The sequence below is a fragment of the Chlamydotis macqueenii genome, chromosome 5 (genome assembly GCF_036417535.1).
Source record: "Chlamydotis macqueenii isolate bChlMac1 chromosome 5, bChlMac1.mat, whole genome shotgun sequence".
Classification (NCBI taxonomy): domain Eukaryota; kingdom Metazoa; phylum Chordata; class Aves; order Otidiformes; family Otididae; genus Chlamydotis; species Chlamydotis macqueenii.
In genome coordinates this window covers 9,094,846-9,119,158 of record NC_141560.1, presented here as the reverse complement: position 1 = coordinate 9,119,158, position 24,313 = coordinate 9,094,846, and positions in this window count along the sequence as shown.

Below are 24,313 nucleotides of genomic sequence, written 5' to 3'. Positions count from 1 at the left end.
GATGCATTTACAACAGCTAGTAGGCTCACTGGAAGGCCTAGCAACTACTGTGCTTCAGGCATCAGACAAAAATATTATCGGGTATTCAAATATTCTGTAACATTCCTCTGCTCTCCAAAATTTTATCAAGGCACAACATCCACTTGCAAAATGGCCAAAGACAGACTTTTAAATCCTTTGAGTGAGCAGCTACAGGATTAAATATATCACAGTATTTACTCTCTAGAGTGCAGAGAAGAAATATTTCCGCTTGCCAAATAACTGTTCTAAATCATCTTTCTCATCTTGTGGCTGTTTGGGTGGCACATCACAGCTTGCTTCTGTAGACTCATCATTGCTTTTGTAGCCTTGATGAGGCTTATGATTGCTTTAATGCACCAGATCCTTGGGTAAACCCAGCGGTACTATCTGAGGCTTTCATCAGGGATGTTACAACTGAAAACAGCAGGCATGCTCAGAAGGCATGGTGATCAACTGTATCCCTTGCTACACTGAATAATCCTCTTGTTTTTCTTTTTCTCAAAACAGGTTTTAAATATGGGAAGAGGACCAGTTTACAGCATTTTACTCTGATGGAAAGTTCATAGCCTTTGTTTTTCCTTTTGTCATACTCAGGAGAGAAACAGAGGGACCAAGCAGCAGCAAGAGCTGAGTTAAGAATGCCATCCTCTACAAAGCACAAGCACAGATTAAGTTGCTTCCAGGGAGAACTATTTACTATTCAGCCTTCAAATAAAAAAAGTGAATGAATAGTATCCCTTAGCAACCCTGACAAAATCCTTGATTTACAGCAAGAAATGAAGAGTTAAGTTTTATTAGATACAATCACGTAAGTCATCAAATCAGAGGTAATTCAAAGCTGGTAAGGTCCAGAATGGTGTATTTGAGCCCTCCTTACAGCTCTGTGGTTCAATTTAGCCATCTTTGTAAAATCAGCTCTGTCAAAACTTGTAATTTTTTTTTTTTTTGCTTCCTCCCAAAGCAGCTCACCTTCAAGTATGGGAGGACTGGCTGAAAATTAATGCATGAAAAATCACCAGGTCTCCGATTCTTCCTCCTGCTCCTGGGATATTTTAACCTGATCTAAGTAACAGTAGAAAGAAATGGCATGAATAGAAAATTACTATCCTTATACATTTGGTTTTGCTTTCTCTAACATTCAGGTAGATATTCCAAAGGTGTGTAATTGGCACTGCAGAATGTAGTATGGGAATAGTGGAATAGCCCTGTAAACATATTTTTGTTATCTTTGATCACTGTGAAATTGCTTTCTATCAGCATCTGTGATACAACATGCAGGGTGGATAGAATGGAACAAATTAATTGGACTTTATTTTGATATTAAGTAGGAGATCCTTGTCCAGGGAATCTCAGAGGAAAATGTCAAAGTTTAATTGCTTTCTGCATTTTTGCACAAACACACCTCCACAGAAACAGCTGGCACAGATTTCCTCCACACCTTCAGGGTTCCAGTGCTCTTCCCACGCTCTTCCCATTTCTGGAAAAATTAGCTGGTGGCCTGCAGTCTTCCAAACCCCCCAGCACAGCAAGCTCTCAAACCAGCATTGCAGGCAGCTGAAGAAATGCCCTGTTACCTTCTGGACACCCAAGAGCAGGGCTTTGCACGGCTAAGCTAGAAATTAATTTATAGGCTTAACTAAACCCAGAGGAGTGGTTTCCTTGTGCACGTAGCAGTTACCATGACATTTCTCTTTAACAAAATATAGGTTTAGGTAAAAGCAAATGTAGCTTAAATATATATATATATATATCCAAAATAGATTACATTTTTGCAGAATTTTTAAAACCAGAAATGAAGAGAGTTTGAACAGCTCCAGTCATTGCTCTCCCCCTGCAGCCAGCCAACAAGCTGCCAAACCAAGGAGCTCTACACAGTCCTGACGTGTCTGGAGAGACTGCTTTTCATATTAACCTTGTCCTCAATTAACATACAAAATCATCATGAGTAACAAAAGACTTTTCGTAACAATGACCCAAGCGGTTTTGTGAGCGTTGAGCAGGCACCAGCCCCACGTCTATAATACAGGACTGTTTGCTTCCAGTACCGACTTATACTGTTCCCCGAATGCCTGTTTATTACAGGATGTGAGAATGATGGGACATAGAGACATCTGTGTTAACCTTGCTGTGTTCCCTGTCTGAGTCCTGCCCTAATTAAATTTGGGAGCCTGGTAATTTCTCCATGGACCAGTTTGCAGCACAGACAGCAAGTTCTCTGCTGAGATAATGAAACTGTTATAATCTGTAGGATATGTTTTCCTAGGCAGCAGAGTCTATACTCAGGGTTAAAAAAACAGAAAAAAAAGCTTGAGTTTTTACCATTTTTCAGTCTAGATGATAACCAGTATTTTTGCAGCTCCCTGGGAATTCCCCCCACGCCACTGACAACATGGTGAATCACGGCACTCTGCTGCATCTCCGATGCTTAAACATGTTGAAGTTCACGGTAATTTGTAACACGCTGTACTGCAGAGCCCTTTAGAAGTCAACATGATATATTTGTTATCAGTAGCCGGTGCTTTTGTTTTTCTCAGTGAGCAGAACGAGAAGCCAGCAATCCTGCTGTGCTGACACACGGCTGGAGAATAACAGGACTCAGCCTCCGTCCTTGCAGCCCAGCCTGCAGAGCGGGCTAAGGCTGCTCTCAGCATTCATCTGATGTTCTCCGGGAGGTGCTAAGGGATGTATTATCTTTATTTATTGAGGCCCCCATCGTGACTTGGATCACTCCTTAACAAGGTCGCCATAATCATATTGCAATCAGGCTGCCCTTTCCCTTCCCAGTCCTGTAATTAGTGTTTGCCCTTGTAACTGGAAGATTAACCACATGACCTATTATTAACCTCTCTTCACCTATTATGGTCTCCTTGGTATTCCTTTTTAATGCACACACTGTTGAAACAGGGGCTGGTTTAATTATATTGTATTAACATGGGAGAGATTCTCAAACATGTGGGGAATGTGCTGATTATAGATTTAATGATAACTACAAGTATCAGAAAGTGTAAATGTTGTATAATTAGAGAGTAACTCCAGTGCCACAACAGACGGTTTTCATTCGGTACTCACTACAAATCAAAGTGGCTCCGCAGTACCAACTGGTGTAGATAGGTAGATATGTTCTCTGTCCCACAGAGTCCCATTCCAGGGCAGTCCAGTCATGAAGCTGACAGTCAAGTGCCAGATTTGAGACACTCCCATATCCTCATCCTGGGTGCTTTTCAGCTCTCAGTGGGTGGGTGTGCATCCCTCCATTGTGAGGCCTTCACACATTGCCCCAGTGCTTGTTCTGCATCTCCAGCAATGCCTGGAGTTGTCCAGAGGCCACCTGGTCTGGCCAACGGCAAGATGCAAGAGTAACAAAACATGAGGAAAGATATTAGTATCTGCAGCTATATTACAATTATCACAATTATCACAGTTATTACAACCTATGAATGGCTCTGTACCAAGCTACCAACTCACAGCCCCCTGAGATTACTTATCCTGTGAATCTAATTGAACAAAGCCTGAATCACCATTGCAAACAGAGCACTAGTGACCAATGGACTGTGCCATTATTTTGGGACTAAGGGCTCTGAGCCAGCAGGCCTTTCATACAGCTGTAAGCAGTTCCTTCATTTCAGGGTTAAAAGAGAAGTGACTGTATAAAAGTTTTTGAGGCTGCAGTTCACCCCCAAAAATACTCAACGTTTACTCAGGTAAAACAAGCAAAATGAGTTGTATAAATGATACTCTGAATTATTCATCCAGTTTGGATTGTTCTTTGGGAATGTGCTCTCATACCTTTCTGCAAGCTGCTGAAATGCCAGTTACTTTCTCCAGTGTTAAGGCCATGCCCTCCACCATTGCTGAGACACACGTATGCAGGTGTATTTCTCTGCTGGTCTCTGTACCATGTTCATCAGATCTCCTAATGCCTGATCGTCAGTTCAGTGCTCATCCTCAGAAATACCCTGTATTCCCAGTTTTACTGGCTTCTGTTGTTTGACACAGTATTGTAAAAAGTCTTTCCTCTTCTTGGATTATCAGCATTCTGATGCTATCTTTCTCCTTCTCATTCACGGTGCCAAAATTAGACTGTACATGGGACATGAGATCTCTAGTCCACACTTATGTCTGAGCTGGCTGAGAGCTTTTCCTGACTGATGAGGATGCCCTGACTGCATCTGTGCCTGCTTCCATCAGGGTCCGGTCTGGAGACCATTGCACCCATTTGCCTTGCAGTTTGGATACGGACTGTGAGAAACCTGAGAGCAAACACACCTCACCGCTACTCTGCGCCAGTCCTGGAAGTCAAGCAGGGTGTACGATTTCACCCTGTAAAATTAATCAGGCACAGCAGAGCTATTGGAGTTTCTTTCTGTGCCTCTAATTCAGCAGCAGATGAAGCGACTCATGGATGTGTCAGGTCACATTCGCCTGGTTTGTATCTACCGTGCGTCTATTTGCTGATCCATCCTAAGCCAGTCCAGGTCTCAGTTCAAATCCAACTCAACTCAGGGCGAGCCTTTCCTTTTGGACCGGGGCCCGAAAGCACAGATGTTCAAGCTCATCCTCCATGAACTCCCCGTGAGCCACAGAGGATCAGATGGCAAAGTCTCTCTCCACGTGTCAGGATCGTTCACTGAAGTTGTGGCCCCAGTGCAGCCAGCGGATGTGGGGCACACATGCAGAGGGAGCGATGCCGTGGAGCTGCGGGCACCACCACTGTGTATATGGGTCTCTCTGCCATGGAGGGCTGCCCTGGATCTCCAGAGCCGTAATACAACAGCCATTGGCACTGAAGGGCTCCCAGTGGCCTTGCTGGTCTTAGACTTCAACACACACGATATAATTCTGGGGGTTGCTGCAGCAGATGTTCCAATGGAGGTTAAATTTGGAGGTACCTTGCTCCAAAAAAAGCAAAATGAAAAATGACAGTGACCAGCTCAGTGGATGCCATCTTTTTCACTTCTGTTAGCACGAAGAAGTAACAAATGTAAGTGTCATTTTAATCTAACAGCTTCATAGCAAGTAGAAAACCTAAACAACCTTGCATTTGTTGTCAAAACCATCCCTATAAACTGATCTCATAAATCCAGGATTCTAAAAAAATAATTATAAAGCTTTATGTTTTATCTGTATTACAATTTGCTGTAATCACAAGAGAAAAATTTTAAAGCTGTCTAAAACTCGCAAACAAGTGGTAAGGAGGATTTTTATGATTTATAGTGTAATCTCCTTTCTTCAGCTTTTTGGGATATCAAAAGTGATAGTTTAATCACACATATATCTATGTCAGGAAATAAAGGAAAGACACATGTGATATGAAGGGGGATTTAAATCCAAGCAGCTATTCTGTGTGGTCTGGTGAGAGGAAGAAAATCATCCATGTTTGCAGTCAATTCAAATTTACTTACCATAGGATGCTTCTTAAAATATTTCATTTTCTACCTAATTTGGCTGCAGTGACTCTGAACTGTACTGATTCTCATTTTTCGTCTGCGCACAGATGTTTGAATGCTGTCATTTCCGATCTACAAGGCCAAGGAAATACCTCTCATGGGGATCTGACAGCATTGCTAAAATTTTTGGGGCGTTATAGTTTTGCTTTCTGGTGAAGTTCTTGTGATGCCTTCCCAAATGTTCTGGAGGAAAAGCTGTGAGAACCATGCTGCATTTTCATGTGAATAAAAATGGTGAAGTCAGGTATTTTCCATGTCCAAAATCATGTGCTTCATGAGTTTCCCCTGTGTTGCTGGACAAATAAAGTATCTGGGATGTACAAGTCAAGACTGATATGGTTTACCTGGGAATGTTGGTGCACTTCTACAATTTCTTTCACAAGAGTATACGTCTTGTGAAAGGCAAAAAAAAAAAAAAATCCCCACAGAATGCTTCTTAGGGTTTCCATTAACCCTGTCTAAGGGACAAGACCTCCCAATCTGGGCCTGAATCATGACTACTTTCCTATCATCTGCGGCAGTATCATTTTCCATACTGCACAAGCCTTGCAGGACAGCAGAGGACACCTGGCGCAGATGGGAGAGAAGGCAACGTCTTCCATTTTGCAGCATGCTGGCAGCAAGGACTGGAGCTCTGCTGGTAGTAGGACATGGTGATTTTTTGCAGGCTTATGGTTGACACTGCAGGCAATCAGCAAATATCTCAAAGTCCTACAGGAATGTATTGTAGTCAGGTGGAAGGATGAGCTGGGCTGTAACTTTCCTCAGCCCTGCCACAACACAAAGAGAAAGGTAGTGGAGTAGGAGTATTGACGGCAAGGTTCCTCATGAAATACTGAACGAATAGCCCTCAGTTTCTTTAACATTAGCCATTCCTGGTTTACAATGATAAAATTTTATTCAAGCCCATCTCTGCATACTTCCGACACTGCTACCTACCTCTGACCTTTCCACTACTGTCTCTTGGCAGCCACTTGCACTGGCTCCTGCTAAGCATTGAGGCAAACACTCATTCTTGCCCCTCGCTCACCTCCACCACTGGGATCCCCTGCAGATTCCCGGCATTAAAAGTCCTCTTACCACCACAGATAACAAGCCATGAGCTGTGCTCCCTTTTCAACACCAAGAGGAGGCCACTTGCGTTGGTCTTGGAGGATCAGCGGTACCAATCTGAGTGTGTTATTGCTGTTTGCCATGCTCTGAGGTGATTTTTCTGAAGTTGTTCTGATTATTCATAAGCCACGTGCTCACATCTTTTGCATGCAGAGGTTTACTTCTTCTGCTTAATGGGAGCTGATGCTTTACATGGAGAAAGGCCTTTTTTTGTGAATCATGCGGAGCATTTAAGACACAATTTGCCTGTGAGAAATCTTGGAGTTAATGTGACCTGACAACAGAAAGTTTGGTTCTTCATGCCTAGTTCCTAAAAATTTGCCAGTATGAAAGCTACAATTTATGACTAGTGTTGCTGCAATCCATTTTTTGGGAGACAAAATAATAATTTGTTGATTTACATACAAAGATCTAATTTATATATTACTGAAGTAAGGATCTTCCTGAGCTGGAAAAAGTTTGGTACTGCACAGAGAGAGCACTTTCTAGACCTATGGCACTATTTCAGTGACATAGAAGGGAGTGACATGAGCAGGCTGTAATTTCCCCACAGAACTTGTGTGGGAGTTCAGCTGCATGCGTGCATGTGTCTGTGTGAGAAAGAGAAAGGGACAGGCAGAGAGAGGAAGAAACTTGCTGCATTATGCATTAATTTGAGTGTATGTAGGCAGAGTACAAGCCAGAATTTTCTCTCTTGGGGGCCCAGAGTTAGGCCTTAATTTTGTATCGAGGTACTTGCATAGAAGTGCTCCAAAAGAATTCCCAGCGTGCACAACTGCCCACTGCTTCAATTATGGTCACATTAAAAATGCAGCGTTCACTTGTGTGCTTTAGTCCACTTATGGCTCTGAATGGCTTAGGATAATAGAAGTGTGTATTGTAATCGTCCACCTCAAACTTGACCAAACTCCTTTTTTTTTGACTCCTCCTTTCCACTATTAGCAGAAAACTTGCAGCCCAGTAAAAAGAAACAAACAAACAAAGAGCCTTCCACCTCTCAACAATTCAGAGGATATGTTTTATTTCTTGATACTAGGCCAGAAGAGGAATCTTATGAGGACATCAACTCCCCTAGCATTTCAAGCCTGGCTCTTTCCCAAAGGGAAATTAGACTCAGTCACCACCTTCTCTTGATAACAGAGATATTCCTGAGAAAAGCTGAGCACCATCTGACTGTGTGGCAGTGAGGAAACCTACTGAGACCCTCTCCACTCACCTCTTCTGGTTGTCAAAACCTGCAACAGCAAGAGGAAGCCCACGGAGGAATGAGACCTACTTTTGGTAGATGACAATGGCTCACGTTGACTTTTGACAGGACTGAGCTCAACACTCAGTCCAATGGGCTCCTAAAATCCCAGTGGTGGTGGAGTTTGCAGGAGTGCTCTTGTGCTCCTTAAGGAGCTGGTGAGGTTTCCAGAGCTGTCAGCATTTAATGGGATCTAGCTCTGAAGGTGGGTGCTCAAAAATACTGAGAATTAGACATCTTTCATTGGAAAGTTCACGTGTTGCTTCAGAAACTGAGTGCTCAGGCTGGGGGACTGCTGTTGCTTTCACGTGCCCCACAAGCAGCAGCTCGTGCTCCAGCTCTCCTCTGCTGCTCCGACACACTGAGTGCTCCCAAACCCTCCTGCCAAGCCCCATTACATTGTACAAGGGACTTGATTTTCATTAAAATTGCCATAATTATATCTGCAAGCTCTGAACTAAAAAAAAAAGCCCCATCCAAAGCTTTCAGCCTGTCAGCTTCTCCTAAAATGACAGATCGTCCATGTGCCACGTATCTTACACCCCAGTTGTATCTTTATACATCTCTGTCACTTCCTCTCAGGCTCACAAGACCCAGAGTCTGGTACTTTCACAGCTATGATTTTGATGATCCCTATCTCCAATGCTATCACTAGCATAGGGCCATGCTGATTATTTCTTTGATTCTGCTGCATGCTCAAAACCATTTGCCCTTTTCTCTCTTGTCGTGTCTGATCTGGGAGCACCAGCTTCGAGAAGAACACTTAGATGTACACTTAAGACTAGCCACTATCTACTATCCTAAAAGAAGATGATTTTCTGGATCAAGGTCCACTTCATCAAGACTGTTCTTAAATAGCCCAATCTTTTTGAAGGAATGAGACACTTAAAGGTTTCACTTCCTAAATGTTTCTCCAGGGCAAATTAAGGCAGCTTAGTGTCTTGCACCATGGAGTTGACACCTTGGGCACACTGAGTGATGGATGTTCCCGCACTGCTCTGCTCCTCATTGCTTCCTCTGCCCTGGGGTTATTTCCTTCCCCAGGAGAGGTAAAAACCCAGCTTGTCCCATGTCCAGCTTCTTTTGCTAAATAGCATGAAAAAGCATCAAACACACAGATACATAAGGATCTCCATGCTCTCCAAGAGGTTTAATTCAGCAGTGAATCCAGGAAAGTCTGCTACAGTGGAGCAGCTCCATTCCTGCTATTTTTGGAGAAGGTGAAATTCAATGGATTCAGAGAAGAGGAGCTTCTTTATTTTTCACAAATGTACACTTGCTATCATAGTCTGCGTCACGTACATCAAGCAGCCCTGGCCTCCTAGCCAACTTTTTGTTCTGGTTCATCCACTTCTGAGGCACCCAAAATACTGTACCTACATACATATGCACCTATTTGTGTAGGACTAGACAGATAGGAAAGAGTTAAGTCCTGCAGCATCTCAATACTAGTCTCTTTTACAAAGGCAAAAGTAGGGCAGTGTTATGTCATTTGCCATGACCATGAAGGGAATCCATAACAGACTGGAGACTGAAGGATTGTCTCCAACTTGTCCCTTTACAGTTACTCCATTAGTTCACATCTTACAGCTTTTCCTACTGAATGTTTTGTAATATCAACAAACAAAAATCCTCCATGGTACATTTTCTGCCTTTATGATGGTTGTTTGTTTATCACATCTTGTCAATATTCTCTTTCTTCTCTATTTTCTTCATAAACAGTACTTTTTAAAAGGTGCCAGATGTTTCTTAAAAGTCACCTCAAATCCAGTCATGCAATCAGACCATAGCCCCAGAGGACTTAGAATTCTCAATTATTTTTCTGAAGTCCCTGTATAGACAGTGCTGGGAAGGAAGATGGAGCACTTCAGTTTTTTTAAGAACCAATGTCAAAACAATTCTATCAGCCCATGGCGCTAAATGCTTTAATTACTGTTTCTTAATTTCAAGAGACAAAACTTCAGTTGTAATAATAGAAACATCCATCAGAAAAGGCATCATTGCCTTATGATTAACAGCTGTCCTGATAAAACTCAGAGTTCGACATATTTGCAGGACTTTAGTTAAAAAACATTGTCAGAGGGAAATGAGCCTGAGCGAAGAGCGAGAGAGAGGAATATTTAGTACCTTCCCTATTGCTGCAGGGCTGGTATGGAAATTAGGGATTCTTTCTGGCATGATAGCCCACACTGTTTACGAGATTATAGCGACGGATGCCTGGATTAGCCACTATGATTCTTAAAAGATTCTCAAAAATTCTGCCTCTAAAGCCACCATTTTAGTCTCTTAAATATAATTACAGAAGCAGGCTGTGCAGATACAAGTCAAGTATTTGCCGACTGTCAGAGCCGAGTGTTGTAAGGGATGACACAAAAGCAGAGCTCATTTTGTGCTAGAAGAGTTTCTAAGATCTACGTACATAGCAACAGACATTTTCATCAGTTGTGCAATAAGGCTGTTGTTATTTTCCCCCAGAGAAGCTCTGTACACAGTCCTATACCACTCTGCTACAAAATTAGCTCTGGGCAGAACTATTCCAGGGGTTGAAGACAGACCCAGCTCCTACTCTGCTCTGAATTCTTTATTCAGGCTTGATTATGCTAGGAGACATTGGCCAAACTTTGGTTTAGCTGTTGGTAATGTTGTTCCCTGCTACACACACGTCTTCTGCAGGGCTGCACTTTCTGTAGCCAGTCACCCAACCTGGAACATGCTGAGGTGGCACGTCTGTCAGAGAGGTCTGAGCACTCGTCCTCTCTACATAAGGCCCTGGAGATATTTCAAGAGGGAGCTTCTGAAATTGAGACACCTTACATGACTAACTACTTTGCAAGTTTAGTCCATTGTGATCCCCACCCCTCTACTCTTCCTTAATATAACTGTGTGTGCATTTCTGAAGTCAAATTATTTAATGCCCAACATGACCACTGTCACATTTTGGGGGAGCGTACCCCTTGCATCTCCATGGAAACATTTATTTTTTTGAAACATATGCCCAGTCAGCAGTGAAAAAGATGCTACTGATGTGTAAAAGGGCCATTAATCCAGAAATTAACACTGCAGCCCCTCAGCTCCGTGACTATGGTGAGGTCTGTGCAGAAAGCACAGTGAAGAGAGCAAGCTCAGTTGCTGACCTGGAACTGAAAATATCAAGGTTCAGTTCTTCTTCATTAAAATGAAGTTATCATATTGTTGTACCTCACAATGACATATACAGTAAATGTTATTAATTGTTTGTAAGACATTCCTATACAACACTGATGGAGATGTTTGAGATCGGTATAAAAACTTTGGAAATTAATATAATTTATTCCAATGTCATCTTGAGTGGGGAATTGAACAATTATTCAATCCTCTTGATAAATTTCCAAGTAAAAAAAAAATTAGTAATCATCAGTTATGGGCACGTGTATGAGACCTAAGTGTTTAAATCGTTGCAGGAATCTGTAGTTAATATGCCTAGGCTGATTAAATGGGGCAGAGGCAGCCCTGGCTGAACTCTGCAGCCAGGGAAGGGAACTGAAAGGATGTGAAGGATGGGAGTTTGTAATAATATGAGCAAAGTTCTAATCAAAGTCCTGTCTGAGCAGAAACCTGCAATAACTTACACAGTGCTCTAGCACAACACTGTTTAACACTGGAGATTTCTGGGCCAATGTTGCAAATCATTCTACTGGTGATGTTAGGTTTGGAGAATGGTGGTGGAAAGGGCTCTTACCCGCTTTTGCTCATCTTCTCCCCTTGGTCCATGGACCTTATTTCAGTTATGCAACACGTGCACATGGTTTTGGACCTTCTCATAACCGGGCAATGATTCTTTGTCACAAGCAAAGCTTTAATAGCCATTGTACAGGATATAGTGGAGCAGGCTAGGAAGCCAACTCTGTGTGAGAAAGGGCATGGGATGGGACTCCTGGAAAGGAGCTTGTTTGAAGGCTCTAAGTCATGAGGTCCATCCCCATCTCCTCAGCAAGGCATTGTCTTCGTTTGCAGGTGAGTGCAGTTGCCCAGCACCATGGCTTGAGATCTGCAGTGGTGCTGCCCTGGTAAGACCTCACAGTTTAGCACCGGGGAAAAGCAGAAGCAGCACCACAGGAGGAACAAAGGGCCTCCAAACATGTGAGGGTGCCAGAGCAGATTCATGGACTGAAATGTACAGAGTCTGAGTGCACTGGGGAGGGAGCAGCCATGGAAGCTGTAGGCTGTTATCCCCACTGAACCCAAACAGATCAAAAAGTGAGGCACCAACATTGTAGCACAGTGTGCCATCCTCAGCACTCCTGAATCTCACAGTTCAGACCAGGCCGGAGGGTGTTGATGAGCTGCCCGCAGCCTGTGCTGGTCCTAGGGACCAAACACAGCTCTACATTTCAATCATTTCAGGAAAGATATCTTTCGGGAAAATAAGCTGCCAATGTAAACCAAAGCTGCAGCTTTGCTGAAGAGGCACATGGGTCCCTGTCACATGGGAAGTTAGATGGGGTGATTAGAAAGATCACTTCAAGCATTAGAAATCTGCAGAGCTCCGGCATCCCAGGCACATGGCTGGACCTCAGGACCTTGCTTCCTCTCTGTAACCAACAAGCTAAGTGTGCATTGATCATTTGTGACTGGAAAAATCCTTTCCTCGCTGAAAGCCAGAAGCCTTTCCTTTCTCACAGTTTCATTGGAATTTAGAAATCAAACAGCCAGCTCTGAACATGGCTGCTGGGACACACAGATTTGTGAGCTTCCCATTAACCCCCCTCCTTGTGCCTCTGTTACGTGGCGATAAGATGCATCTTTTTTCTAACAGTAACAAAAATCTTTAGTCTCTGCAGGCTACGGTTTCATACGGGTCCTCACGCAGCCACTGCCCTGCTCATCACACTGACAGATCAGGATCAGCTTCCTGGAAGGAAAGCCCACAATGACCTTCACAGATGTAGCCTTGAGTGCGTAGCCTCAAGGAGCTGGAAACACAAACGGAGAAGACACACAGAAGAGTACAAGCTTCCCCGCTCCGGGCTCGGTCTCACACTCAATGAAGTACATGGCAGCTCCTGACTGAATCCAGTGGGAAGAGGTGCTTTTTTCCAGTGTCCGCAATGATCAATGAGGAATCAGTGCAGAGCGCCCGCAGTCTCTGCTGCAGAAAGCAGAGCAGGCGCCAGTGAATTGGATTGCCAAGAATCGTCAGCTTTTACACGGGCTTGTGCAAGGTCGTTCATCACCGTGGCAGATGCTGACTGCTCTCAGCAGCATGGAAAAGAAATTAAACGTGGGTAAAAAAGACCTTTTTGTACAGCTGGAGGATAAGTAATATATCAAAATGTTCAAAATATTAGCATTTCGCTGCAGCTCAGACACGCAAGTGGGCTCAACACATGGCAGAGTTGCCAGCTGAGCTGTGGTGACCAAGTGTGCTGGTGTACAATTGCCAAGAGAAAAGCATGGTCCCAAAGTTAATTATTGTGAGTGACCTGTGGTAGCTCACTGCCACTCCCTCAGTTGGACAAGCTTGAGAGCTGGCTGGGGAGAGTGGCTGTCGTGGCCACGTGGCAGTGTGACGTGGCTGGACACAATGGCTACTGCATCTGCCAGTAGCTTGGCCTTGGAGAGGTGGAGCTGTTTGCCAGGGCAATCTCCTCCTAGTGGGTTTGAGGGTTTTTCAAGCTCACTACAGTAAATACAGCCTTTTCTGGAGAGTGCTTATATATTCAATAGAGTCACAACATGCTCACTGCTGCACAGGAGAAAAAGAGAGCAAGAAGCAGTTCCTGTCTGTTGTGACTGATTCCTACCCTTTGCCATCAAAACACTGCTTAACTTATTCCCCTCATCAGGAAACAGTGTTACGTCAGGTCAACAACCGCAGAGATGAAGGTGGGCTCAGAACAACCGATGGAGACAAACCCATCGGTTTGGCCAAGTCCTTTCTCCATCCAAGATGCACTTGCATGCTCAGCAGCAAAGTCCCTGGTGTCACCTTGGTGGGTGTCATGGCTGTCTGGAAAGGGAGCACTCCAGCGAGAGGGACCCTTGCTGGGCTTGCACTGACCTCCAGCTCCCTCTCTTACAAGGAGTCAGCAGAGCAAGCCAGCTTCTCCTGAAAATTCATGCGTTGTTTTCTCAGTTTTTTGAATTAAAGGTATTAAAAGATGACGGGATCCATGCAGCTGACTAGAGCCATTAGGGAAGGAAGAGCAGGCTGAGGAGCTGATTCTGTGAGGTGGTCTGTGCCCACACAGCAGCCTCAGACTTTCACCAAGGGGAGGCCATCTCCAGCAGACCACGCAGATCTGCGGTAGTTATTTTCCATGTTGTAACACGAATACAAATAAAAATGTCCTTGTTTACATATAGCTGTGCTGTAGCTGATCTCAAGGCTGCCCTCCTTCTGTTTAAAAGCCATTTAGCTCAAAGCTTTGCTATCAAAATTGTTATCAAAGTTACCTCACCTGGCACATCATATCTGTGCGTATTTTTTTTGTGTGCATGTGGATATGTGCATAAAGATAGCACCCACAAGATAGCAGATAACCAGAGTTTTCAAATACGTATCAACTCTGTAAACCTAATTCTTGCAAAGCAGGAACAGGAGGGGATCTCTGACCTCTTGTGACACATCTGAGCTAACTCCAACCCGCTGCTGCAACCACCCACAGCTGGACCTGGGCTCATGGCTGATGCGTCTCCCCACCTTTCTGGGCAGCTCATCACCATCCTCCTGCATGGACCCACCGCTGGCTGGGTTTGGGTGCACTCACCTGAGCCAAGCTTGGCTGTGTTCAGCCAAATGGCAGTCACAACAGTAACTGTCTTGCAGACCTTTCCTTTCTTAGTTGAGTGCCAGCCTGATAAATTTATCAAAATAAATAGTATTTATACCTAATATGCACATCTATGAGTAAAACAGACTGCCTGGTGAATAGTCATGACTCAGGGAGCACATGTAGACCTTGCAAAATTATGTATACTGTAAGCGCATCAAAGGGGCCAGAGAAGGGAAAAACAGATGCACACGCTTTTCTTTCTCCTCTCACTTCTGGACTAAGCCTATAAAATAATAATGTGCCTTTCTAGTATTATCATTTGTCTTTGATTTTCTGTAAAGAATTGCATAACAGCAGCAGTCCTATTAGCATTCAGCACTCAGTTTTTTGCTTTGTGCTTTCTCCGTTATTCCTTTTGCTTAATAAAAGAATGAATTTTGCATTTGTTAGATGCCTGATGGCCCAGGAGACTGAGCTGTCCCCTGTTTAGCCATTAAATAGGAAAACATGGGGCTCGCCTGTGTGATAGTCCCTTTGCAGTATGCCAGCTCTGTCCATACATTAGGAAGCAGGCAAATTCAGATCACGCTAAGCCAGTGATGCTGATGGGAACCTAATGGAGCAAGAGGGACTGAAAGCTGTCACTGCCAGGGGGCAATTAGTTACCAGACAGCCACATTTCCAAACTGTGGAATGGTTGTGAATAGGTTGAAAACTGCATGTACTGGCTCTGAGCCTTGTATAAGGGAACTGTATACCTGGAGTGGCAACATACCCCTACTATTGAAGTAAACAATATTTCCTCACCTGCATTTCCGATCATCTTCCTCTTATTCATTACAGGCAAAAAAAAATCCTTGGGCATCTGGAAGGTGCCTGCCCAGCAGGAAAGCAAGGCCTCTCCAGAGTAGGGAATGGGGAGCTGCTGCAATGCCTTGCTCTGCTCTGGTGTTACAGGGCTCCCAGCTGAGGGGGTGAAGCCGGGCGGCAAGAGCCAAGGAACAAAATCCACATTAGTCCTTGCTTTCCTTCCCTGTCCCTAACTTGCTGCGGTGTGGTGTGCAGCTCCGGTGGCCTGGCTGCATCCAGGCTACAGCTCTGTGCTGCACGGGGTTGCTCATCAGCAAGCGCAATACTTGGTTAGCATCAGCGGCTGGAGAGCCCAGGCCACTGTGGGTATTGCACACGGTGACGGTGCTCGGGCCAAAGGCTGGGAGCAGACAGCCTTGGAAACCTTTGTAAACAGTTGCTGCCTGCAAACGCTGCCTTGGTCAGGACAGAGCGTTGCAACATCTCCCCTGCAATGAATCAGCACGGGATTTGGGTCCCAAGGCAGCAGGTCTGGCTCTCCAGAGCACCAGCTGCAGCAGAAATCAGCAGCAGCATCACTTAATCTGGTTACACCGCTGCAGCGCGTCACATCCAGGTCCAAAACGCTGCTCCAAGAGCGTGAAACCTAGTGAAGATTTGTCACTCTCTCTCCTCCTTCGGGTAACATTATGGAATAAAATATTTTTATTTTTAGAGCTGAGAGAGGAAAAAGGCAAATTCTCACACATTTTCAAGGGAATGGTGATGTTTATTGAAATTTCTGACGCAGCCACTAGATGCCCCTGTTTTCTGATGAGCACTCCAAAGCAGAGCATGCACCAGGTGCCGCAGCCAGGACCTGAACTTGGGGTTCAAACTATACAGAAATCCTGGTTGCTTCAGCCACTTCCTCCCTAAGGACCTTCGCATTAGCTGGGACTGTCGTTCCTCATGTGGCAACGAGGAGAGACGGTGCTGCTCAGTAATGGGAATGGTGTTGTCCACCTGCCCTTTCTGCTCGGGTTTGGTGGAGGCTGCGGAGGAGGTGACATAAAGCTCAATCACTAGCGGCCATGCATCTGGACATGGCCACCTGGGCCCACAACCTTGTCCCTGTGACCACGCAGCTCGTTGTGTTGTCCCACCCCTGGAGCAACGCTCTCAGCTCCCGCTGCCCCTCAGGGCTGAATCAATCCATATCAGAAAAGTCAGTCTCTGGGCAAAGCCATTAACCCAAGCAGAAACATTTCCCTAATTAATCCTGATGTGTTTCTTTCTGAATATTTTGTATGACTCCAGAAAGGAGACTGATGCCATCCAAACGGGAATTGGGCACTTGGTCAGCGTGAGGGAGCTTTTGTGGCTGCTGAAATAGTTTTGCCTCCAGAAGATAAATGTTTCCCCAGAGAAGGTAGTCAGCGATGCTTAGAACAGAAAATCACATAGAAATTTTGCTCCTTCTGAAGTGATCTCTCCCCTTAGGTGATCAAGACCTAAGCAAGGACTTATTTTACAATCTCTTAATTTAAGGGTTCCCTGACCATGCTTCATGGAGCTTGCACCAGCACATTTTCTCTTACGAAAGTCCACACCAGGCCCTAAGGTAACAGTGTGTAGTAAATATCTATTACAGTCAGGTACTCAACTTAGAAATCCTGTAAGATACAAAGCATTGATTTATGGATTTGGTGCAAAAAGACCTTGTTTGTGTCTGGGCACTCAGTTTCACAAGGGAACTGTTAGAGATCTCCTTGCTTGAGCTTTTTTATTAACAAGCTGAGTAAAGGGCTGGGAAAGCTTCAGAAGAGAGTAAAAGTGGGTTCTCAGTATGAGAACACCCTATAAAGGTCTTCTGCTGCCTAATTCTTCCTGTTTTCAGGAGCAGATGCCTAATTAGCATTACTGAATGTGATGGGGGCTCAGAGCTCTGAGTCACCTGGGAAGACGTACCTTTTCAGTTGACAATGCTGGAGAAGCTAAGAGCAGCTCAGAGGAAGGAGCGCTAGAAATTCCTAGTGACCTGGCATCACAAAAACTACTGGGATCCAAAATACCTTGCTCTGGTTTTATTTAGTGAGGCGGGGCTACGGTGGCAGCTTCTGTAAGAAGCTGCTAGAAGTCGCTCCCCTTTGTCCGGACCTGCTGCTGGCCAAGGCCGAGCCAATTGGTAGCAGAATGTTCCCTGATAACGCCTCTGCGGTAACGTATTTAAAAAGGGGAAAAAACAAAAAAAAAAAAGGGGGGGTGGGGAAGGTGGTAGAGATAATGTTAAGCCTGGGAAGAGGGAGGGGTGTTATCTTGTTCTCCTTCTCATTATCCTGCTTTGGTTTTAATAATGAACAAATAGTTTTCCCCAGGTTGAGCCTATTTTTCCCGTAATGGTAACTTTAAGGATTTCTCTCTATCCTTATCTCAAACCTTGAGCCTTTTTTTCTTACATTATCTCTCCCTATTCTCTCGGAGGGTGGGAGAAGTGAGAGAGAGACTGCGTAGTCTGGTCCCGAGTGGGGCTAAACTAAGACATACCTTTGCAGATGTTTAGAAACCAGTAGTTACTCCATTTGTCACCCACTGCAACGAAGAGAGTCTCTCCGCTTCCCTCCAGAAGCTCTGGATGAAGGTGTAAACCTAATGACACCACTCCTCTCAGCATCCTGCTGCTAGTAACTGTTTTGTGTGATCTAATCCACAGGTTTTTAGTTACGAGACATGAAAGGCTGGTAACTAACCTTATGATCAGCATAATAGTGTTTCAGGCAGACTTACATGGATGTGTCACACAACATGTAGCACAGGCAGCCCTGAGGCTGGTCTTCCCCTAGACTGACACTGTGCAGGCTGAGCCACTTCTCTGGAAGCCACACATCGCTTGCCATTTTTTCATAAATTAAAAAAAAAAGGCTCAAATGTACAATAAAAAATGAAGCCTGGATTAACTGATATCTCTCTTCTCTTAGCGATTTCCATATGTTTTCCCTTAGGCCTATGCTGCTTTGTAGGATTATGGCATTCCAGAGTCATTGGCATAACAATAACACGACTAAGAAATATGGAGATTCCCCTCTCCATGCTAATCCATGCCAAGAGAATACTGAAGGCAGTAGATAAAGGAGTCACTAACACTGAGCTACATTTTGCTTCTAAGAGTTGCCTCCCAGAGGCTATAGCTAGTTTGCAACCTTTTTAATTTTCAGGGAAAATGTCTCCTGTGCCCATAATTAAGAGTTTAATGTGCCACAGGGTCCTGTTTATCACGATAACTTATTTTGCAAAAGAACAGATAGATAGGCTCTTTGTAGGTCCTTTGAATATCTTTCAGCCAGTCCATTAGATGGGGCTGTGATACTGGGGATTTTTGTCACTGATATTCATTATTCAATTATTATTCATTTATTTTAATAAAGAAGCTGCGTATTTCCTTTGTTTCACAGGCAGCAAGATCTGGTGAAGGATTTCAAAGCACAGAATTGTTTGGTTATCTTCAGCATTGACTAACTACATTCACCAGTTTGCAGGGTGAATATTAGGCAGAGCTTTCTCTTCTCTTATCACCTCACAGAAGGCATGTGGATCCAAGGCAAAGACACCTGTAAACGTGGCATGCATTTGAAGACATATGGAAACAGTCTTTTATCTCACGTGATGATTAATTGTGTGTTCCCAACTGGAATATAGTTTGAGAGTTCTATGCAGTTCTTCAGTAGGAAAAAAAAAGGTCTGTATAATTGTTCTAATAGCTCTGAGCAGACGGCCCTTGAAATGGGACATGGCATCAATGCACCACCCTATTAAGAGTGCACATGAGATTTTATGGAAAAAAATCAGACTGCTTTAGTGTCTCCTTGATGCAAGACGATGCAAAGGGTAGGAGAAACTTACCTGCACACTGCTTTGCCTCAATCAAGAGCAATTGCTGTAAATGTGCTAGGCAGCCAGAGATTGAATTATCACATACACTATGCATGTGTGTGAATGTATTTCAATGTAGAGTGATAGTTTCTGTGAGAAAAACAGTATCTAAATCATGGTACCTCATGACTTGCTTCCTTGCTGTTCCACTTCGGTAGCAGGATGCAACCTGATTTCCAGCTGACTTCTCTGCAAACTCCCCTGTTTGCATATGCTGGTAGGTGGACTATATGCCCTTGTTTAGTTTCTTTTCTCTTCACTGCACTGAGGAGGACACAGTAAAATTGAAAGCCAGCTGGATGCACACCAACGTGAACAGGGAGAGAGTGCCTGTGGCACATGAGCCATTAGGAATAAGTACGAAGAAAAGCTTTTAGGATACCAATCTCAAATGGTTTGGGCCAAATAATTTTGCTGATGTGAGCCGCTGCGGTGCTGGCAGGATCCACTGTAGAGCAGAGGATCATGGTGTACACAGAGGTTTCTTGACCTGGGGAAACCTCAGGGCAGTGGAGACACACACTGGGAGCTCACAGGTCACACAAGAGTGGCTGATGAGTCTCCACACCTACAAAAGAAACCCCTAGGGAGAGCTAGCTTAAGGAGATTAAAGGGAAAGCAAATGATGGTGATTGGTGGATGTCTTGGTCATAGTGACCACGAAGTATTTGAGTTTCAAATCGTTGGTGATAGGAGGAAAACTGCCAGCCAAACTTTGACCACGGATATGGGGAGAGCAGACTTCAGGCTGCTGAAGGAACTAGTTAGTAAGGTCCCCTGGGAATCTGCTTTTGAAGGTATTGGGGTCCATGAATACTGGTCACTTTTTCAGGGTCATCTCCTAAGAGCTCAGGAGCAGGCAATTCCAAAGTGTTGGAAATCAAGCAAGTGGAGCAGAAGACCAGCTTGTCTGAACAGGGATCTTCTTCAAGAACTTAAACAGAAAAGGAAAATGTATGGACAGTGGAAGCAAGGATAGATGACACAGGAGGACTACAAGAATGCTGTTCACCCCTGTAGGGAGAAAATTCATGGGGCCAAAGCTTGATTAGAGTTCAAACTGGCCAGCACTGTGAATGACAACAAAAAGGGCTTTTTAAAACATGTTAACAGCAAAAGGAGGATCAGAGATAACATTGGTCTGTTACTCGATGGGGTCAGTTACTTCACAAATAGGGACGCAGACAAAGCAGATACATTTAATGCCTTCTTTGCCTCCATCTTTATGGCCCCAGTGATGGGCCCTGGGATTCCCAAAGCCCTGTGTTGGAAGACCATGACTGGCAGTGATGACAAACTCCCAGCCAACTCCCTTCAAGACTTGCTGCTATAGGTGGATAGTATAAATCCATGGGGTCCAATGGGATTCTTCCTAGGGTATCGAAAGAGCTGGATAGTGTTATCACAAGACTTCTCTCTCTATTATTTTTCAACTGTCTTGGGAGTCTGGAGAGGTCCCAGTTGACTGGAAGCTGCCAAGTGTTGTCCCAGTTTTCAGGAAGGGTAAGAAGGAAGACCTTGGTAATTACAGACCTGCCAATCTCACTTCAGTGCCTGGTAAAATTATGGAGAAGGTTATTCTGGGAGTTATTGGAAAACACTTGAGAGAAAATGCAGTCATTGGTCATAGCCAGCATGAGGTCACAAGGGGAGTGAGAGACTGTGTAGTTTGGTCCTGAGCAGGACTAAACTTCGACACTAAATGACTGCCTATTAAAACTAAACCCTGACCAAACTAGTCCACTCTTTAAAATATTTTTTTTTTTTTTTTTTTTTTGCTGGGAGAGAGGACTGAATTTAAGCATTTATTGTTTTTATTATCCACCTCATCTCTCCATTACAGATGCAATCCTCCTTTAAAAGTTCATGTGATTTTTCACAGGCATCTGACTGGAAAGCAACCTGAAGACATTTAAATATTGTAGTGGGAACCTGTAGGAATTTCATTCAAACTGTGCCACTGCCAAGCAATGCCAAGGAAGGCATTACTTTTGACAGATGAGGAAAATCAGGTTTCCTCATTTCTCCAAGCTTAAAAAGGTCTATAGACCTGTGTGTAGAAGAAATAAGTATGTCTATCCCAGCTAAGCAAGACAAAGCTATCCTTAAGCAATGGCACAAAAGTTCAGCAAGATAATCACATTAGCATTACTGAGCTAGCCATGCATGTGAAGTACAATACAGCACTTTTTTCCTATTTTTCTGTATTATGAAACTAAAATATTCATATTTTATTGTCCTGCATTGACAGAAAACTGTTAGAACAGAAGAATGGCTGGCTTTCTGTCTGGAGTTTCATGTCTTATTCAGTGCAAGCTTGAATGGCAGAATTAATCAGGTTCTCAACTTCACATTATCCAAGGTTATTCACACTAACAGTCCTTAAATAGAGCTGGGGATGGGAGTCTGATGTTGTTTCCACTGGCCTGGATATGTATTTTCCACCTGCTCAAAAAATTCAAAGGGAATTGAGCACTCAACTCTTGTGCAATTTCAGTAGGATTTTAAGATTTAACCTATTTAATGCCTCTCTGAAAAGGCTAGATTCCAGCCATGATGAGCATCTGACGAAAGCCTACTCTGATCTGACAGTGCCCTACCGCCCTGTGCCAGTGCTGCTGGCACCTACCAAAACAGAGATGCAGTCCCTACCCAGTGCAACTGGAAAGCAGGCAGTGGGGAGCATCATCCTGGGACAAAATGTCAGACATATCTGAAACACTATTTGTGCTTTAACAGCCTTTGGTATTTCCCTGTGTGTTTGTAAAGGACAGCCAGCCAAAGACTAGAAATGCAGTGTGTTCTTTGAGCAACATCCTGGTTTGAGGACCTGATGGAAAACCCAGGGGAACTTCTGCACTGCTGTCGCAAATTTTGACTTGGGGAGAAGGAGCTTCCCCAGCCACCACTTCTCCAAGCAGTAGCTGCTGTGGCCTCCCTGACAGCTTGGAGGGGAAGAAGCAGGGTGTGCTTTCAGCAGAAAGGATTCCCTGACCTCATGTGCGCCAGTCCCTGAGCACAGCTGGTCGCAAGCAGTGTGGTGGCCACCTCCTTTACAGGGAATTACAGAGAGCAGCTTTGCCTCAAGAGCTTGGCGTGGTGAAGGGCCCAGAGTAACCCTTTGAGCTGCCTGTCGCACCTGCCAAAAGGAAGCTGTACTGAAAACAAGCGACTTTCAATAAAGCCTGTGCGTTCACTTGGAAATAATGAAAACAAGCACAAAGACAACTGAGGAGCCCTTTTCAGGCTGTGTGTCGCTGCTCCCTACAATCACACTGTCACCAGTCTCCCACAGAACAGGGTTCCATTGGACCACAACAATTTGCTGCAAAGTGTCATTGGCCCCCCAGAGGACTGAGTGCTAAGGGACCCACTAAAATAAATTACTCTTAAAAAAAAAAATATAGGGAAATACTTGTTTTCCAGTTGCTAAAATTGCTATTGGAAGCTGCTTTTCCTCCAGGACCTTGCAAAACCCCTGCTCACTTCAACTGAGGAGAAAACTCCCTGCTCTGGTGGTCTTCATGGAGTACCAGCCAGTCTCCATGCCCTCTGTCTCCTTCACAAAAGTAGGAGTTGCATGGGCTCTTCTGCCCATGTTTTCCGTGGGAGTTCCTGCCCCACGGACTCCCCTGGGAACAGGCTGCAGACTTACTGCTCAACTTCAATGTGAATTCATGCAGTCGTTTGGCAAATGCCTTCAACATGCAATTCTTCCTTTACGTCTTCTTGGTTTGCAAGAAGTCATGCTAGAAGAGAGGAGGAGGAAAAAAAGGTTATTTCTGTGAAGCTGTCTGAGTGGCCCACTGGTTTTATGGATCATCTTGCTAGGAAGGAAATACTCCTAAAGAGCAGTATTCTGCATCCCTGAAGGTTCTACCCTCTTTTCAAATAAACCTGATTGCCATTGCATGGGAACTGTGACAGCCTTGGGAGGGTGGATTACTGTAATAGCATGTTTTAATGAAAACATGAAATCAGTAATTTGGTTTTTTAGAGTACATTTCACAAACTCAGCTTCTATACTACAACCAAGCAAATCAAAAGTCTTTCTCTCTGCCTTTTGTTGGTTGCTCAGTTTCCACATGCTTCTCAAAAAATCCTGTTGGACTCCTACATGACTTGGTTGTCATTTCATATGTTTAAATCAGTACTTAAGGAGATTACTGAAAGTTTATTGTTCTTATCTTTGTTGATCACTGGATGTGCCTGTCCCTTCCTTCTTTTTGTCTGCTGAATGAAGCTGTCTGAAACACAACTTTACCACTGCAGGGCATTTGCAATCGCAGCAGCAGAAGAAAAGAAGCAAGTTTTTTCTAATCTCTCAGTGCACTTCATCCTCCTCCATCAATGCAAACCTACTAAATTTGAAGTTTAGAGATACATCCAATAACAATTTATTCCTACAGCATTAACCCAATCTATTTAGGCAAACTAGCAATTATTCTTCCACACTAACATCAACATAAAGCAGATTACAAGAATTAAATGCACAAGAGTGCAGTTCTTTTATGATTATGCACCCTTAATCTTCAGAAGATGGTTAATTACATTTTAAGCAGCATAAGAGTCCTAACATATTTGTATGTTAATAAAAAATCTCAGCAGGGATTTAAATCTAACATGTATTCACAGGTATAACTAATGGCATTTTTCAGTAATGCTGTGAAAAATATGCCTGTAAGTTAGTAGCTTCACACAGGAAACTGCTGGGAGTTTTAATTTACTCTCTAACTGTTCTCCTAATCATTCTCTTATCATGCTGGGATGGCTAAATGCATACAGATTATAATGATGATGTGCACCCACCATAGCAGTGTCACTGATGACATTTGTTAGTGTTTGAAGTCAGGCTGCTGCAATCAGAGGGCTACAGCCAAGGGAAGGAGGGAAACAAATGGGGATGACACTGCAGCCCTGCAGTTTCATAAGAACTCTGATGATCTGGAGCACCTCTCCTATGAGGACAGGCTGAGAGAGTTGGGGCTCTTCAGCCTGGAGAAGAGACGGCT